This window comes from Toxorhynchites rutilus, chromosome 2 (genome assembly GCF_029784135.1).
Source record: "Toxorhynchites rutilus septentrionalis strain SRP chromosome 2, ASM2978413v1, whole genome shotgun sequence".
NCBI lineage: Eukaryota > Metazoa > Arthropoda > Insecta > Diptera > Culicidae > Toxorhynchites > Toxorhynchites rutilus.
The window spans coordinates 182,482,131-182,503,116 of NC_073745.1; the positions used below are offsets into that span (position 1 = coordinate 182,482,131).

The 20,986-nt window shown below is 36.5% G+C and overlaps 1 long non-coding RNA gene across 2 annotated transcripts; it reads right to left on the bottom strand.

The window, feature by feature from the left end:
* Positions 1–19,796: 19,796 nt before the first annotated feature.
* LOC129771383 (uncharacterized) lies at positions 19,797–20,719 on the bottom strand. Of its 2 annotated transcripts, none has more exons than XR_008742357.1 (3): positions 20,207–20,719; positions 20,072–20,145; positions 19,797–20,015 (listed from the first exon to the last, which is right to left on the bottom strand). It is a non-coding gene; the product is annotated as an uncharacterized LOC129771383 (long non-coding RNA). The 2 variants fall into 2 exon arrangements; XR_008742358.1 differs by having other exon boundaries at positions 20,072–20,164.
* Between the last annotated feature and the right edge of the window lie 267 nt (positions 20,720–20,986).

A 20,986-nucleotide genomic window follows, 5' to 3' on the forward strand; every position in this document is an offset into this window, starting at 1 on the left:
ACGAACGACTTAACCAAACAAAACACTGTCAAGGACTATATTATAGCTTTCCAACAAGCTATAGTATGACTCGATACAATGAATACAACTAGAACTACGCGCTTACAACGATACCTCGCGGAAATACCGCAGGACTTTTTTGACAGCCTAATATATATATAATGTAATATTAGTATATTCTAATATATATATATATATATATATATATATATATATATATATATATATATATATATATATATATATATATATATATATATATATAGAAACTTGAACCCGTTCATGTTGACTGATTGATCTGAAATTTGGAAGACATCTTTAATTCTACTGTCATTATCAAACTACGTATTCCATGGTCTTGAAAAATTCAATTTGGTCATCGCTAAAAAATGGCTGAATGACTTGACATGGAGAACACGAAACATAATAAACAACATAAATTCAAAAAGGTCACCGCCACTAGATGGTCGACTATGTATTTTTTGCAATTCCCTCAATATTGGTATCAAATGAAATGATTTGACTAATAGAATGCAGTACATAATGAAAATATTTCGAATAAAATTAGGTAAGAAATAAAGGTTGGATTTCCATTATTCACAGTTAGTTGTTTCATCATAATCCCCCACGATTTTATTCTAGTCTCATCATTGCCCTAGATCAATGAAGGAACGGACGTGATAACTACTAACGGATACTTGCCAAATTATTTTCCAGCTCTTAGTACATTAAACCGTTTAACTTAAAAAGTTGTTTTTACTTATTTTATTTCCTAGTTTTTTAGTAAATTATCTGTATTATTAGTAAACTTCTCTACATTAAAATCATTCAAAAATTTATGTTTTTTTCAATTTTTGTTTCTTGCTTAACTTTCTTCGGAATATTTCGATGATGTACTGTATTCTATTAGTCAAATCATTTCATTTGCTACCAATATTAAGGGGATTACAAAAAATACATAGTCGACTATTTTATGACTATTTCGAATTTGTGTTGTTCATAGTGTAGTGTATTCTCCAAGTCAAGCCATTCAGCCATTTTTTAGCGGCGGCCAAATTAAATTTTTCAGGAACATGGAATACGCAGTTTTATGATGACAGTAGATTCAAAAGTATGTTCCAAATTTCAGATCAATCAGTCAACAGGACGCAACAAGAACGGGATCAGTTTTTTATTAATGTGGAACAACCCTACTAACACTATGTATGTATGTTACAAACAGGGCAAGTTAAAGCGCCCCATACACGCACAACACTATTGTACCAATTTATTGACACTATTATTGAAGGTTGTCCACAGACGTACAATATTATGGCGCCACAGTCGTATTTGTGCAATTGAATTGAATCGTTTGGAGATGATATTGAAGTTTGTGCTAAATATTGCGCAAGGTTGGCTACTGACGTTCAATATTTCATCGCAAGTACTTGTTAGAAGCTGACACTTGATATCCCATAATGTTGGGAGTGAACGATAAACCTCGATAAACTTAAGAATAAAATACATTTCGGCGTTTTTGATGGCCATCGCGATACACACGTCCTCGAAAACGGCCTGTAATTTTTTTAAGAGAACACTAATTTAACACTCGAGAACATGTACATGTAAACATAAACTTTGACATTAACTGACACTATATTGCACAACGTCACCCATAAATCATGCAATATTTTAAGCGTTGCACAATAAATAACTAAATTTTTTGATATCGTACAATATATTGGACAAAATAGCAATATCAGAAACACACGCTCAATATTATTCCACAATCTACTGTGTTGTGCAATAATATTGTAGATGTATGGGCCGCTTAAATGGAACCATTAAACAGTAATTGTTTATTTGGGAACTGCGGTCATCTTGGATTAGGATTTTTCATTATCTACTGTGTTCTACCAGTCGAGCACTTTCATTTGTCTTTTTTTTATAGTTATTTTTTCTTTATTTCGTCAAACTATAGTAGACAACAATTACATACATTACATTACAATTACAATATACTTAATGAATAATTAATACCTATATTTATGAAAATCAATTATTAGAGGTATCATGTATTTTGTATTAATAATGAATTACGAAATGCAACGCAGCAAACATATATGACAAAACTGTAATTCACGAATACAATGACCTTTCAGTCAATGACTTTTTCAATAATTTCTTCGTCATTGTCACATCAATTACATTACTGTACTTATTGTACGTTCTCATCATTCTATTAAGTGGACCATTCATAGCATATAAAGTTCGAAATGAAGTTGGTTTGAACAAATTCCGTGCTCGCATGGCTCGTGTTGGTGCGTAAAAATTTAGATTTTCAAGTAAGTTTTCAGAACTAATCCTGTGTGAAACTAAGTCAATTAAACATGAAATTGTGGCAATTTCTCTGCGTTTCTCAAGTGTTTCAATATTTATTAACATACAACGGGCTTCATATGGGGGAAGGGGATATGTTGTCCAGCCTAGCTTTCTCAGGGCAAATAATAAAAATTGTTTTTGTACTGATTCTATTTGATGGGAGTGCAGTTCTTGATAGGGTGCCCATACAACACTGCAATATTCTAAAATAGATCTAACAAAACTTATATACAATGTTTTTATTGTGTATGGATCACTGAAATTGTAACTAAATCTTTTTATGAAACCGAGCATACTATTTGCTTTATTAATCATTGTATTGTAATGTTCGCCAAAAGTGAGTTTCGAATCAAGAATTATAGCTAAATCTCTAATTTTGACGCATCTCTCTACAGTTTCAAATCCTAGAGAACATATGAAGTCAGAAGTTTCATGTTTTCGAGTATACGATATAATATTACATTTTTCCACATTAATATCTAAAAGACTTTTCACGCACCATTCGAAGAAAATATCCACTTCTTGTTGGAAAATCACAAGATCACTACATTTGGTTACTTCCAGGTACAATTTCATATCATCAGCATATATTAGAATGTTGAGGTTAGTTAATACTAGTGACACATCATTTACGAATAGGATAAAAAGTAAAGGGCTTAGATGGGAACCTTGTGGAACTCCGGATGTGATATACACTGGACTAGAGATTATTCCTCTAAAGCGAACAAACTGTATTCTATTGGTGAGGTAAGATTCTACCCACTTCAATAGAGTTCTAGCTACTACCATACGTTGAAGCTTGAAAATAAGCATTGGAATATCTACTCTGTCGAAAGCCTTGCTGAAGTCTGTATAAAGAGTCTCGACAACGTTGCCTCTATCCATTACCGCAAGAGAATAGGATACAAATTCTAACAGATTTGTGGCAGTGGATCTTCCTTTATAAAAACCATGTTGATTCGGTGAAATATAATGTTTTAACTGATTGAACATTTTAGTATTGACAATGGATTCAAATAATTTGGGAATACAAGATAATATGGCGATGCCACGATAGTTATTTATGTCAGAACAGTTACCAGATTTGAATATGGGTAGTAGGAATGATTTTTTCCAGACAGAAGGAAATATTGCGAATTTTAGCGATAAATTGAAAAGCAAGGACAAAGAATGAACGAAAGCCGATGCCAACTTTTTCAACAACATTGGAGGGATACCATCCGGCCCGGGACCTTCAGATGAATCTAGATCCTCCAGCGCGACAAAAAGTTCGTTAGCGGTAATATTATCAATTGAGACTGAGTTTGCACATTCTGGTAAAAACGAAAAATAATCGTAATCTCGAACCACGTTATCAGTTGTGTAGTTGCCTTCGAAAAACGGGCGAATTGATTACTAATATCACTGTCATTTGATCCAACGTATTCTCCAAATTTCATACTTGATGGGAAATTATTGGATTTCATCTTATCGCTGGCAAAATTGAAAAATTTCTTAGGATCAGATTTAATATTATTTTCTATCCTTGTAATATAGCTTTCATATTGTAGTGATATTTTTTTTTGTATATGGTTAAATTATCCAAAGTTTGGTTTGCTTTGTATCTTTTATGAGCTTTTTGTTTTTTGTTTTTGAGATTTTTAATATCACGGGTGAACCATACTGGTGTTTTTGAATTTGTATAAAGTTTTTTCTTCCTTGTTGGAACATGTTCGCTTATGATTCTATACAGATTATCATTTAAAATTTCAACAGCTTTGTCTATGTTCCTTTCATCTTTAAGTAGAAATGACCAATTTATATCCTTAAGCTTACAATTAATTTGCTCGTAGTCTGCTATTTTGAGATCAAAATTTATCTCAAATTCGCAATCGGTGGGGCGTGTACTTGTGCTATCCATAAATAAAGAGTATTCTATAGCGGTGTGGAATTTTTCATTTTTCCAAAGAGGACACTCAGCTTTCGAAACATGGGAATCTTCTGTGCAGTTAGTAAACAACAAGTCTTGGAAACAATTTAGTTCATTTGAAATAGGATTGATTTGACATAGACCTAGTTGGCTTGTTTTATCGAAAATAAGTTGCAATGTCTCATTTTCGCCTACAATCGGGAGTAAAATTGATTCGTTCTCCTCGTCTACAATGAAATCAATTGTATTTTGATTGAAGTCCCCGTAAATATGGATTTTAATTTTAGGGTCGAGTTTATCAACAAATGACGCTACAATATTTAAAAATTTCTCATAAGAATGTTTTTTGGCAAAATAAGGAGGGAAATAGATATATACAAAAACATGTGTTTGGCCATTAATACATACCCACACCCACACATCATCAAATTCTTTATGTTGTTCACCAGGAATACGAACTGCGTTTAACAGGGCATCAACAGCAATGAGTACACCACCCCCCGATTTTTTATCACACAATGACAAATCTCGATCACACCTAAAGACGTTAAAATTGCTACCAAATAATTCTTCACTTTTCACTGTGTCGTTCCAACTGGTTTCAGTGGTCAGTATTACATTGTACAGGCAAGCATTAACTGTTTTATATATTTGTTTAATTTTCGCCGCACTACGCATTCTATTGAAATTTTGACAATAAATAATTATTTCAAGTAGACCAGTATGAACTAAATCTTCATCCGACGAATGCATCAGTGGTGGTGAAAACTCGAGCAACCGTTATTGGTCGTACAGCAGCATGGCATGCACCTGTGAGACGATGAATGTAGCTGCGTTGTGTGTGGAGGTTGATGGTCCACAGGATATGGGTTAAGCACCTCTGCTCTTTGGAAGTTGATCATTCGTGGATTCGTTTTGGGTGGCCTAGAGAACTGATGTTTAGCCGCTGCCAAGAGTACTCTGTCCGGTGGTAGAAGCACGGTATTGTTTCTCGTTTGATGATTGTTAATGTTGTTCCTGCGTTGATTGTTGTTCCTGCTGCTGGATTCGCTACTATTAAATCGTATGTTATTCATGTTGAATGTACTGTCATATCTGTTTGGGTTATAATGGCGGATGTTATTAATGTGTGAGTTGCTCCTGATATTTATGTGGCGCGCATTATTGCTATTATTTGTATATCTATTGACATAGTTGTGCTCTGAGTTGCTGTAATTCCTTCTACCGTCAACATTTCGACGATTATTCCTATTGGGTTGGTTCATCCTTTGATTCTTTCTGCGACAGTTCCCAGTTTACCCAGTTGTTCAATTTCCTCACGCATTTGGCCAACATCCCAAGTTATATCGGATGTAATTGACTTAAGGTACTTGGTATTGTTTTCCTTCAAATTAATAATTGCTATGTCAATAAGTGACGTAATATGATTTTTTATTAAAGCCGTTGCGGAATTGCTGCTTCTGTTTGTTGACATCTCGCGTTTCAAATCGACGAGTTGCCCCTCCAGTCTATCCATGGCTTCGTGTATAATGCTTACATTTTTTTGTTGTTGAGTTAGCCCATGGATGATTTCCGTGTTCTGCTGCAGCTGTTCAGCCAGCTTCGATTGCTGCTGAGTAAGCTCCTTGATGTCGAACTCGGTACGCACGTGACTCTGGCATTTACTACAGCAAGGTAAGACGTACGATGTGATTTCGACGACCTTATTACGATATACACCGATACAAGCAGCATGGAATCGTCTCGGACAACCTGCGCACTCCCACAGATTAATGTTATCGGCGATCCCAGTAGCACAAATTTCGCAATTCATATTTGTTCTTTTTGTTTCACTAGTTTGCTGCACACGAAAACCAACGACACACAAGTTAATTAGCACACAAAATTGATAAATTCGCAAATAAATTCAAAAACAATCGAATTGAAAGCGCGCGCGTTCGGAGCAATTTTTAAATGCGTCTACACCGATTGACGACGAAATAAGAATTTGATACCCATATTGATGGGGCTTTGAAAAAACAGGAAGTGGGTTATATCTATGGTATAACCGCAATGGTGACGTAGGACTATCGTTGATTTAGTGATCATTTGTTTGAAGTTGAATCTGAATCCATTCTGAATGAAATGATAAATGAATATTTGGGGGACTTCGAAAACGAGAGCGTTACGTTGGAGGTACAAGGTTTTATGCATCCAATATTGGATATGAAAATATCCTACTGATGGGGAAGAATAATCTTCAGAAGCTTTCCTGCTAATTGCATTTGATTGAAAAATAACAGAACCAAATGTATTTCGCAGGTCGCAGAAGAACATAAAAAAACATTAAAATAAACTCTTTCGCTTGCATGTTATTTTCAATGCCAAGGGGAACTGGCAGATTATTTTGCAGAAGCGATATCTTTCCAAACTCTTCTCGAAGTCCACCACAAGTGGTTAATGCTAACTCGATAACCACCTGTTAATTGCACTTGATTGAAAAATCACAAAACCAATTGTATTTGGTCGCAGTATTATATGGATAGAAAAGGTTACAATAAACTCTTTCGCTTGAATGTAATTTTCAATTCCAAGGGGAACTGGCAGATTATTTTGCAGCAACGATCACTTCTTTTCAGATTCTTCTCGATAACCAGCAAACGTAAAGAGTTGCGCGCGTGTATGCGTGTGTGTGTGTGTGGCAATTGCTCCGATGCCTCAAGCGGAACCTGGTATTCTCTCGGTCGTCTTCTCTTCTCTTTCCTGATGGATCGGCTTTTCTGCGCTCCTTCACAGTCCCAAACAAACTGAATGCGTTTCAGGTTAGGTCAGGCCAGGTAATGAATCCCTTGATCCCTCACCATCCAGCTCGTCCAGCTCGTTCAACTCGTTCAGTAACGATGATGTCTTGTCGATGTCCTCACGAAAAATGAATGCGTTTCAGAATATCGCTTAAGTATGCTTTTTGTCCGTGACTGAATCGAGAGAAGGTGTGGTTTACGATGGCAATATGGAAGGCAAACTAGAGGCGAATGAACTCTTTGAGTTTGCAACTTTCGGCGACTGAGCAATAATTGATTGAAAATTATATGATTTTCCCGATGCGAAACATTTTCCATTGCGCGCGCAAACTGTATTCGATACGAAAATATCCTACTGATGGGGGAGAATAATCTTCAGAAGCTTTCCTGCTAATTAATTACACTTGATTGAAAAATCACAAAACCAAATGTATTCGATCGCAGCAGCACTTTGTGGATAGAAAACATTAAAATAAACTCTTCCGCTTGAATGCAATTTTCAATTCCAAGGGGAACTGGCAGATTGTTTTGCAGTAACGATGACATCTTTCCGGATTCTTCTCGATTCTTCTCGAAGTCCACCACCAGTGGTTAATGCTAACTTGATAACCACCTGTTCATTGCATTTGATTGAAAAATCACAAAACCAAATGTATTTGGTCGCAGTGTTATATGGTTAGAAAACATTTAAATAAACTCTTTCGCATGAATGTATTTTTCAATTCCCAGGGGAACTGGCAGATTATTTTTCAGCAACGATAGTATTCTTCCGGAATCTTCTCGATGCTGGATGGCATTTAAACGAAAGAAGTTCCATACGTATATATGTGTGTGGCGGCTGCTTTGATGTCTCAAACGGAACCGTTTTTCGATGCTGGTATTCTCTCGGTCGTCTTCTCTTCTTCTGATGGATCGGCTCTTCTGCGCTTCCTCACAATTCCAAGCTAACTGAATGCGTTTCAGGTCAGGGCAGATAATGAATCCCTTGATCCCTCGCCGTCCAGCTCGTTCAATTCGTTCAGTAGCGATGTTGTCTTATCGATGTCCTCACGAAAAATGAATGCGTTTCACCACCAGAATATAGCTTAAGTATGCTTTTGTCCGTGATTGAATAGAAAGAAGGTGTGGTTTACGATGGTAATTTGAAAGGCAAACTAGAGGCGAATGAGCTCTCTGAGTTTGAAACTTTCAGCGACTGAGCAATAATCAAATGAGAATTATGTTTTTCGCGATGCGAAACATTTTCCGTTGCGCGCGCATCCAATATTGGAAACGAACATATCCTACTGATGGGGAAGAATACTCTTCAGAAGCTTTCCTGTTAATTGCGATTGATTGAAAAATCACATAACCGAATGTATTTGGTCGCAGTGTTATATGTTATATGTAAGCACCTGTTAATTCCACCTGATTGAAAAATCACAAAACCAAATGTATTTGGTCGCAGTGTTATATGGATAGAAAACATTAAAATAAACTATTCCGTATGAATGTATTTTTCAATTCCCAGGGGAACTGGCAGATTATTTTTCAGCAACAATAACATCTTCCCAGATAATCTCCGATACTCGAAGCCCACCAGTGGTTAATGCTAACCCGATAAGCACCTGTTAATTGCACTTGATTGAAAAATCACAGAACCAAATGTATTTTTTTTTCCAAAATATATTTTTTATTAAGGCACATGTGGCGTTAGCCTGACGGGGCCGGGAGTCCAATATTTTGACAATTTTTGTCTTACAACTATATTAGTAATATGTAACCGATTACTCGCGGTTGGCTCGAGGTTAGTATTACAAGTGTTCTCATAATTGGTATGTTGCAGTCTTCGATGCTCTGTACGTGTGCCCGACACGGGATACTTCCTATTGGGATGCAGCTGACCATTAATCAGCAACGCCCCCCTAGTCTGTACCCCATATCTAGCGTGGTGCGTCTTTCTCGACTCGAGGAATCCAGGATAGAATGGTCACTAGCCGGCGCAATCATCAGCTCGTATAGAGTTGTCATGATGTATTTGATCGCAGTGTTATATATTAGAAAACATTTAAAAAAACTCTTTCTCATGGATGTATTTTTCAATTCCCAGGGGAATTGCCAGATTATTTTCCAGCAACGATAATAATTTTCCGGAATCTTCTCGATGCTGGATGGCATTTAAACGGAAGAAATTCCGCACGTATATATATGTGTGTTGTGGCGGCCGCTTCGATATCTCAATTGGAACCGTTTTTCGGTGCTGATTAGAGGTGTGCAAATCAGCTCATCATGATGAACAGCTCTGATCATATCAGCTCATCTAAATGAGCTGTTCTTTATGAACAGCTCTTCAGCTCAGTTGTCAGTGCCGACTTTCAATTTGGGTCCCAAACTCGATAGCCACGAAGCCAGTTTGAAAATGTTAAAATTCAAATGAAATTTTTCACACCATATTATTAATTACTTGAAACACGTATTCCAGACTATTATTTACAACAGACTCGGCGAGTACAACATTTCCGACATTTTTATTGAGGCTTTACATTACAATAGAAAGTTTTCTTCAAAAAAAAAAAATCTTATGAGATTTTTGCACCGCCTGCAAACAAAGTGTTTTTCATTGAAATAGAATACTCATTTGATACACAGAAGTTAATTTTCATTAATAATTTGAATTTTAAAAACGTGTTCATTCTGCCTGAGAGCCAATTATTATTTTTGGCGCCCCCTAAACTGGTAAACAAAGCTCAATGCCGTCAACGCGAATATAACAGTTGAAAAGACGAGGGACAAATGAAACTAAACTGATGTCTTAACACGAAGAGCGAGAGACGGTCAGTTCATTTGAATTTTACAGCTCACACACTCTCTTCAATTCTACAGCTCTTTTCTCTCCTTCATCATCATCAAAGTGAGCTGAAGAGCTGTTTGATTTTTTTGCGAGCTGTTCCGCGTCAACTCACTTCAAAGAGTCGATTCTTCGGAACAGCTCATGAGCGGATGGCACATCTCTAGTGCTGATAATTTCTCGGTCGTCTTCTCTTCTTCTGATGGATCGGCTTTTCTGCGCTCCCTCACAGTTCCAAACAAACTGTATGTGTTTCAAGTCAGGTTAGGCCAGGTAATGAATCTCTTGATCCCTCGCCGTCCAGCTCGTTCAGCTCGTTCCGCTCGTTCAGCTCGTTCAATAACGATGTTGCCTTGTCAATGTCGTCACGAAAAATGAATGTTTCTTCTTCTTCTTCGTTTTGGCTTTAAGGTGAAGGTGGAAGCTAGCTATTGTAGTAGTATAGGTAAAACCACGTGTAAAAATGGGGTAATAGTGTTTGTGAGAGAAGAGCAAAGGACATGTAAATAGATCAATTCACTTATCAGACTGTGTGGCGCTTCATTGACACGAGTCTTTGAATACATTTGAAAAAAAAAAAATAACAATTCAATACTGAAGTTAAATGTATGAACGATATGTTCCGATGAACCATGCCAATTGCAAACATAAATATATAGAAGGGGTATTTTTGCATATGAAGTAAAATTCTGATTATACGCGAGCGTAACATGTGCAAATTTATAACACATGCGAATTGGGGCTCTTTTGATATTAACAAGTTCTACCGCATAGTAACTCGATGCTGATAATTCCTCAATATTTTCCTTCGTTGGTCGTATTGTATTCACATATTCACGTTGGAGAACCTTAACCCTTCTCTTCGTTGGCTGAGACATTTTGATTGAATGTAATACTTATCCGTTTATTGTTTTTGAAAGCATAGGCAGCCGTGGCAGTGTTCCGAGCTCTGCAATACAATTTTCTTACCCAATATTAAAGTTGCTAAAACTTACATTATAGACCCATTAAACGTAAAAATAATGATTGTATTGATATCAACACTATTTTATTCTATTGATTTTCATGACATGAAAGGCTATGACTCAGGAATAACATTTTATTGAGTGGTTTTGATAGCTGTTTCGATGATGTTGTCTGGCATCAGTGTCGAAAAAATAACGATGCTTTCACCAATACAAACAAAACAATTGCCGAAGATTGAAAAATAAAAATTTAACTTTCAGAGCACTAGCTCGAGTTTTCCGACGTTTTCACTATACAGTGCGACAGCAGATGAAAATTTAATATCTTGTGAGTAATCGATTAGATTTTGGTTGATATTACTTCATGGGAAGTGTGCGAAAACGATCATTTTCTTCACATAGTTTTGCGCAATTATTGATTTTCGGGCGAGGGGAGAGGGATGGAGATGATTGAAATGAGCGCCATTGTGGCAGCCATTTGTGGCTAGCTTCCACCTTCACCTTAAGAGGGTTTAAACTTTTAAGTTCATTCGCCTCTATAAAAAAAAAAAGAATGAGTTTTACCACCAGAATATCGCTTAAGTATGCTTTTTGTGCGTGATTGAATCGAGAGAAGGTGTGGTTTACGATGGCAATTTGGAAGGCAAACTAGAGGCGAATGAACTCTCTGAGTTTGAAACTTTCGGCGACTGAGCAATAATCAATTGAAAATTATATAATTTTGCGCGATGCGAAACATTTTCCGTTGCGCGCGCATACAATATTGGATACGAAAACTTTCTACTGATGGGGAAGAATAATTACAGAAGCTTTCCTGTTAATTGCGATTGATTGAAAAATCACAAAACCAAATGTATTTGGTTGCAGTGTCATATGGATAGAAAACATTAGAATAAACTCTTTCGCATCAATGTATTTTTCAATTCCCATGGGGAACTGGCAGATTATTTTTCAGCAACGATTAGATTTCTCCCGATTTTCCTCGATACTCGAAGCCCACCAGTGGTTAATGCTAACTCGATAACCAGTTGTTAATGGCACTTAATTGAAAAATATTTGGTCGCAGTGTTACATGGATAAAAAACATTAAATTAAAATGAACTCTTTCGCATGAATGTATTTTTCAGTTCCCAGGGGAACTGGCAGATTATTTTTCAGCAACGATTGAATCTTTCCGGAATTTTCTCGATGCTAAATGGCATCCAAACGAAGAGTTCCGCGCGTGTATGTGTGTGTGTGGCGGCTGCTCCGATCTCTTCCCGGGGAACCATTTGCGGCATCACTCTCCTCCTGATAGATTCCCTTCTGGCCTAAGGTGCACAAACAGGCTCTTGGTGACACCGTTCATTCGCGCTTTCATGATGAACGAAGAGCTTCACCACAACAGCGACAACATGCTCCAATCGCTGTTCAATTAGAACTGAGTAGATTTCCGAGTGGCGCTCGCTTATATACCGATTGGTGATTTCAATAGCCTGTTTTGAAATTAATTTTAAGACTATTGAAACAAGTTTTTGGATCAAAAAGTAACAAGTATATAACGCGTAGACATTTTATCTTTCGAATGAAGTGTTCATCATATCATTTCGTTCAGTTGTTTAGGAGCTATTAATGCTCAAAATTTCGGTCTCCGGCGTAACGCTTTCGTTTTCGAAACTTTGATTTCACACCCCGGTATAGAAATGAAAGACGTAGTCCTACGTCAAAAATCAGGCGCCATTTTATGATGGCGGCCATTTTGGATTTGCATTTTTCATAAATAACTGTGTTCTACTAGTCAAGCCCTTTCATTCGATACCAATATTGATGGGGTTCTGAGAAAATATGTAATCCGCCATTTTGAAGTGACCATCATTTTGGATTTGCATTTTTCACAATTAACTGCATTCTACTAGTCAAGTCCTTTCATTGGATACCCATATCAACCATTCAATATGGAATTATTATACAAATTATTAAAAATTTCCGAAAATCAAAAATAAAATACTCCTGATAATCGAGTCCCATCTGTATATAGATTGGACTGTTGTTATGTGCTTCCCGGTTGTAGAATAACTGCCTGCTCCTCGTTGCCTGGCCTCTCTGCTAGCTGACAGGTGGATCATAAAAGCGTGAGGGCTATGATGCAGTTTTCGCTTCTCTTCGGGAACTGAACAAAGGATATTAACACATTCACCTAAGATTTAATTTCCAACAGAGTGGATCAAGCAAATATGCTTCAGTCGGACACGCATAGTGCTATTTCACAACACTACTAAGCATTGAAAAGCGCCCTATGATATGCAATTGCACAGCGTGAAAACGTGAGTTACAACCATAATAGCATAACCATAACATAACAACTTACAACCATAATAGGAACATAGCTTTGAAAACGTGAGTTACAACCATAATAGCATAACCATAACATAACAACTTACAACCATAATAGGAACACAGCTTTGTAGCGATTTCGTACAACCATAATAGGAACAGGCCAGCTTTCGATATTGCGATATTTGTCACGTAGATGTAAAATTGTACCAATTATGGAAATACAAAAATAAACATTCCGATAAAATCGTATAAATTGGTCGAATCACAACATCAAGAGGGTTGTAGTGTATGCGTCAACACTGTGTGTTGCATCAAAACAGCCACTCCATAGCATAAAAATTTCATTATTTTGACCGCATATTCCTTAGCAAAATGCTATTAAGCAAGCATCAATTGGACGCATTATTTTTAAACTAAATTTTTCAACAAGAGAACAATGTTTCGCATGGAATCAAGTATCAAAATCGACAAAGAAGATATTTCTAATGTTTAAAAATCGTATTAGGGTTATTAAAAATAAGATATTTTTTCTAAACTAATAAAAACCCCACTCGTATTACTATAATAGGTACTATTGCGATGATAGGTACTTCTACCCTAATGAAACAATTGAAGGCTTATTATTCGACCATTTTTTGATAGATCGCAGTGATATTAGCTCCAATCAATTGGAAAGATTTCTACGCACGTATTGCAATAAAAAAATAATAAACTATTGAAGAATGTTGAGCATTATTCTATCGAAATTCGCATGTTCTGATTGGTCCATTGGCACAGGCAAGTAACGCCGCAGTGTGGCACAATTCACCGGGACAGAGTTTAAAAGATTTCATTTTAGATTCCTATTTCAGTATTGCTCTAGCTAGCGAGCAGTCTGTTCTGCACTGCAGCAAAAAATGAATTTGGTTAACAATAGTAGATTTCACCTAAACGTGTTTAAACACCTGGTATTCATTTGATTAACATGTTGCGAGTTATAATCACGAGCCGATCTGTGAGAATTTTTCCGTTGCTAATATTAGCATTCCAGCCCATCTCATTAGCTAAGATGACGGAAAAATTGCAAGCAGTTATCCGTCTATGGATTTAGTTTATCCTTTACCCGCTTTTGATTTTATTAAAATTTTGGTAGCAGTTGATAATGCTATCGTTGATATTTAAATTCTTGACTTCTCGACAACGAATGAAACAATCTTTGTTTTTTCAGTCGATTCGTGTATTCAACTACAAAAGCCAACTCGATTTTAAACAGTCTCCGATTCCTTTTCACTGTATATAATCGAATCATGTAGATATAGAGTAAAAAATTTTTTTGTTGTTTTTTAAACATATATATATTTTTAAAATTCATAACTTGATTGTTCCTATAAACCAAATTAAAGCTCTCAAATCACTTTTCAATTTGTTCTTTGACACCAAACTTTTTGTATAAACAATTCCTGGTGAGAATTCAATCAAAATATTCAAAAATCACGATTTTTACTCCAATGTACTTATAACAGTCAATTAAATTTTACCTTAACGTTGAAATATTACATTTTTTCTTCAAATAAGTCATATTTGAAATATAGAAACCAATATTTTTTTTAACTGTATTTGATCGAGTCCAAAACTGTATATAATCGAATCATATATAAGCAATATAAGCATGCATGTGTATAATCGAGTCCGGCCTGTACTGCAGTATTGCTATCTTCTACAAGCGAATTGTGGTGCTATTAAAGAGAAAGAAATTCTAAACATTTCTTTTACTTAATCTCTGTATTCCAAAATGAACTAATTAAACACTGTGTAAACGATCTCCGTATCCGTGAACACAAAAGAAATCGAAACATTGAAGGAACATACCCCAAAGCAACTGGGATGAAAGATTTTTATTATTCGACATAAATAATACGAAATAATGATAATGGGGCTAGCAATTTTTTTTATCGTCTCTTCTATGGGGAAGTCATATATCATCTAGTCGGAGGGAGAAATATTCTAATTCTATTAGACATGACACGGTTTATTAATTTTCAATGTCATTCATTGTCGACATTTTTAACCGAAAAATATCTTGGAACCGTTTCTTAACAATATCATATCACTTATAATTTTCAAGCTGTAGCAAGTGGATTTTACACAATTCACGTAATGTCTCTCCTCACATTACATCTCAGTGTATACCCTTCACAAAACAGGAAATATTATATCCTGTGTCGCACTGTCGGAAAATTACGAATTTGCTGTATAATTTTCAATCATGAACATCAAAGAAGGGAGCATGTCTAGAAATATATACAGAATGATATCAGCATATTTATAATTTGCATTCGGATGCCACATCTTTTCGGCTGTTGGTTGGCCTTGATAGCTTTCTGTTGGTGAAAACATTTTCATCAGTTGTTTATGCTGAAAATCGACGAATATACATGCAAACACACATACCGTTGTCATTGTTTGAAAATAATTCAATCAACCTTCAAATAACACGTTCCATAAACAGTCGTGATTGAAGCAAACGCAGGGACTGGAGTTATATTAATAATTTGAACTTCATAATACTGGAAACATCAGTTTTGTTTCCAATGATTCAATCGATGCAGATGTTAGCCATCATCTGCATTTATCCTTTCTTTATAATAATTTCAAATATACAGGCACTGCATGCGTAGAACACGAAGGTACGATAGTTTGAAAAGACCATCAGCATTAGCCCTCATACATGAATAATAATATACGCAAAAAAATGTCATCAATGAAAGGAATTAGAAAATGACACAAAAGTCGCATTATAACTACTTGAGTTAGGGCTAAAGTTTTTTTTGGTTTGTCATGGCCATGATATACACTCGACAAAAAAATGAGAGGAACAGAATGCGAAGTCGTAAATTTCAAGTGATTTTTGACATGCTGTATCTTCGTGAAAAATCAACACATAACGATGGGATGCGCATCATTTTGAAGCTACAACTTTCAGGTATTATAGTATTTTACGTGCATATTTTTATCTTGGTGTATGTAAGTGTAGTGGGCAACAATACCGGGAGGAAATGAAAAATCGACTTTTATTTATATTTTCAAGAATATTCTATCAATCAATATGAAACGTTCACGGATGTTTAGGGAATACACTAGGCTAAAAATTTGCCTGCAAACATTAGAACTAACTGCGATATTTGCAGAACTACAGTGGAATTTGTAGAACACTATAAAAATCCTGTTTTTGGCACTTTTTTGAAATTGATGCAAAAAAATTAAATTTTTTTTCGTCGAAGTAACAAATTATCCTTGTGCAGCATTTACTGAAGTTTTTAAAATTGTCTTTCGATTTGCGATTCGATGGTTGTTTATTGAATTATTCATCATCAAAGACGAAGGGGTAATTTTTCATTCAATCTGAAATATCTCTGTGTGGGAAGGTCCTATAAGAACGTTCTTGGAACCAAATAAAAGTTGATTGTTAAGGTTAGTTGGATTTACTGTTGAGTTGGTTTGCAAAAAATTGGGTTTGTCCAGAATATTCTTGAAAAAACAAAGAAAATCGATTTTGAATTTCTTCCCATTATTGTTGCCCACTACGCCAACACTTACCAAGATAAAAATATGTACGAAAAATATTCTACTACCTGAAAGTTGTAGCTTCAAAATTATGTGCCTCCTATAGATATGGGTTGATTTTTCACGAAGATACAGCATGTCAAAAATTACTCAAAATATCCGACTTCGCATTCTGTTCCTCTAATTTTGTTGTCGAGTGTATATATACAGCGTGAGAAGATATAAAAACGTGGAAAAAAGGACGCGATAGAAGGGTTTCTGGAAAAAAGGCAGGATAACCGTTCGTTATTGGAACGATTCCATTCTTACACTGTGTCAAAATTGAACGGTGTGTGTTTTTTTAAACTTTACACATTGGTTCAGATGAAATAAACATTCTCACAGGATATGCTTAACAGTGGCTATTTGAAAGAAAGGGCTATAAGCCTGTCGACAACTGTTTTTGTTTGTTTACTCATTTATAATAACATTCAACAGATCTCCGAGGTCCAAATGATTTCAACTTAACCTAATCATAGTTAAGAACGTGTGTTCCTGGAGAAATTGAAATCAAATGCGGAGGCAATCGTATTGAAGGCGTGCTGTAATCCCGTTATTTTGGAATACGGAATGAACTACGGCATGTTCTCAAATGTCGTGGAGGGACATTGAAGTCCAGTTTTTCCAGGAGTTGCAGACAATCGATGCGGTTGGTTATAAGTACAGCATCAAACAATGCCCTCGCTATGGAGCCTTGGAGTGAAACAACTTTTTTTTCCAAAATATATATTTTTATAAAGGCTCATTTGGCGTTAGCCTGACTGGGCTGGGAGTTAAATATTTTGACAGTTTTTCTTATTATCTATGTTAGTTAGAATGGTCACTAGTCGGCACAATCATCATCTCGTTTAGAGTTGTCATGAGCGGAAATATCTGTATCTCTCTAACAGAACGGCTGGACTGCCCTATAATAAGGGTAAGGGCTGGCCATAGAGCCTGTTTGTGTGCGATCCGGATCGACCTCGATGATTGATGCTGGCGGTAGTTAATCGTTCATAGCAGACTCTAAGACGACTTCAGACGAGATGATGTAGGAGCATTTTTTGGTTGTGATTGAAAGTTCGGACAGTGACTCCTTCTGGCCAGTACCAGCGATCGCCGTCCACGTTGGATACACTTTTACTAATTGTCACTTTTTAGGAAACGAACAGCCATGATCAAGTAGATTCACTATAGTTTACGATTGGCGCAGCCGGCGTAGATGCAATCGTGTGGGAACTAGTCTTGGATTTCTGCTTCGATGAAATCTGCACGCGTCGGTTTCCGATAATGAGTTTGTCAGGTTGTTGTGCAACTGAGCTGTTGATTTCGTTCAGCATTTCGAAGAAAGATGATCCGTTGCAGAATCTCGAGCGATTTACGAGCATGGTTGAAGTTCAATCGACAAGCATCGCAGAACCAGAGCAGTCCAACTCTAGCTGACCAACAGAGAATAGAGAATAGAGATGCTTTGTTAAACCCACACAAGTTTGATGAAAAGTAAAGCCATAGGGGCCGCTACATGAAATCACCAGTTTAAAGCCTCTTAAAAACAAAGAACTGAACTGTATGAAATCCGTCTTGCCAGTAATCAAAGATCGTGAGCAGGCTTGGCACGCATCTATATTTTTCAAAAAAATTGTAAGGGGTTGTATCTAGGACATGACCGCATATTTTCGACATAGAACTACGCTATTATATTATGCAATCCACTTGTTCACCACTTTGAATAAAATTTTAGAATGCATCGACATTTTTGTAATAGATTATGTTCTTCGTTACAAATAAGTTTGATGAACGTCCTTTCACGTTTGATATGATGCCTAGGACTACCAAAATATGTGAACGGAGGAATTGTCAAACGATCATTGTATTTTACATTTCCCTCTGAAATTATTGCACATTTCATGTTTACGTAGTTCTCGAACCGCGAAGTTCATTCACCTCTAGTATCTGAAATGACGATTTTTCCAGGCTTCTCAACGTTTTAGGGAAACATATTCCGGTCTGTACAATGACGAGCGAGTACAAAAGTAACAACACCAAAAAATACCCCCGACTTGCATGTATTTGCAAAGCGGGTTCCCTCAGCATGATCAAGCACATTAATTTTCAAGTCCGTGTTGGGGAAACACAGGTCAGTGAGAAAAAAATACCCCCGACTTGCATGTATATTTGCAAAGCGGATTTCCACAAGTACATCGATTTCGAAGTCTATGTTGGGGAAACCGTAAATCAGGAGAATCAAAACTTGGCAGTTAGAGCGTTTAGATAACGCTTGGCATTTTACAGCTATTCAATTGTTCATTTCAAGAAAAATAACATTTTATTAATTGTGATAGACCCGTAGTGATATACCCTATCAATTGATGCAAACATTTTTCCGATCTGTTAAGAAATGTTCGAGTTATAAGCATTCGAAATACGGGTAGGGTTAGCACACAAATCGGCAGAATAAATTGTAGCGTGCAGAACTCCCAGCTACGGTTTCGCCACTGTTCCGGGGATTCTTTAAAGGCGAGTGGCTTAAGCGCCACCTCTAAGAGGACCACTCGCGCGAGATTTGCCCGGCAAAGGACCAGTCTTATAACTAGCCTCTGAAAATGGTTGAAGAATCGCTCGAACAGTGACTCTTTCCCCAAGTGTTTCCCAATAACGTTCCTCTGACTTTTTGGCCGCCACCAAAGAGATCTGGAGGAAATCCGCAGATCTACCCGGGAAAAAGAAAACAATCAACTACCTTGCTGTCCACTTATCACCTCTCGCTTCAGGCGCAAAAGTGAAACTCCCACGTAAATCCAAACATGTAAATTCAACAATTATAGTATACCCGATACGAGACGCAAAACGGTTTCTCCAAAAGAAAATTAACACAAATACATATATCTCATATAAACATTTATTCCTAACTATTTAACACAATACTTTCCCAATCCTAATGTCTACCCTAATGTGTCCCTCGTGCGTCTCCATGAATTTAACAGTATTGTTTATTCTTCCTAAACGTCTTCTTTTCTCGGTGGTCACTGCATCATCATTTACCGTTCAATAAGAAATACCCACCCACATGCGCATGTTATAACGGGTTAGGGTACTCACGGTTTGAATTCAAACTGGCTCTGCCCGGAGTGCTGTTATAGCGTAGCACTCCCTTCCGACGGAAATGGCTTTGTCGGGAACTTTGACTCCAGATCGTGGGGTCAGCAGTGCGTCACGTTGTCCTCTGCGGTGTGCCGAGCCTCGAAGGATGTGTTGGTTCTCAGGAAATCAACCCTAAATAAACCGCCGTCGAACGGCTGTTCGACGCTATAAGTTTGGCTTTATAGTTTCAAAGTAAAGCTGATTTTTTTACCTTTTGGAGCTTTATTTCAAAGCACAGACACTTAACGAAACCTTGGTAAATTTGAATTTCTTCGTTAATTTTCCCTATACAAAAAAGCAACAACTATTACACATTTTAAAGAAACCGTTTAACACAGAAACCTACTTCAAAAACACACCGCGACGCGATTTCAAAATCGCACTCCTGCCTCTTCCACAGATTGGGTCAAAGTGAACGAGCAAAAAGTATGACGGTTGCTTCAAACAATTAACCCTTTCCTCCAGGAGAACAATATTTGCCGAAGCCAATAAGGTTCTTTTTGAACCGCGAATTTCCCCAGACCCCCAGTCCTACAGCTAAACAAGTCATAATTGTCCGCTCTTTGTTTCAAGGTTGAGTCAGCTAATTCTCGCGATTCTTCCACGAAACCTGGCTTCTTTATTTTCCTCGCGCATGAGTGACCACTCAAGCTAGCGTCGCTTAAGCCACTCGCTCTTGTATTGGTGTGGCGGAACATGAGCTTTGCCTCGCTCTTAGATGTTGTGTTGCGTACAACAGCACAACGATTTCATGCAAGTTATGAACATCGTCGTGTGCAATGATCGACGGGAAAAAGTCTGTTTCATTTGTACTGAGTACTTATGTTTCAGCAGAAGTTTGGCAAGTGTGATTTAAATATTTTAATTATATTAACATAATAATTCCTCCAACAAATAAATAAATAAATAAATAAATAAATAAATAAATAAATAAATAAATAATAAATAAATAAATAAATAAATGAAATAAATAAATCTACCAAAAGTGGGTGAATAAATATATAAATAAATTAACTAGAAAGTAAGTGTATGTACAAGATTGAAAATAATTACATTACACTTAACAGAATATTTACAAGAAATGTTAAACACTACAATACACAAATGTACACCTGTTACAAAATGT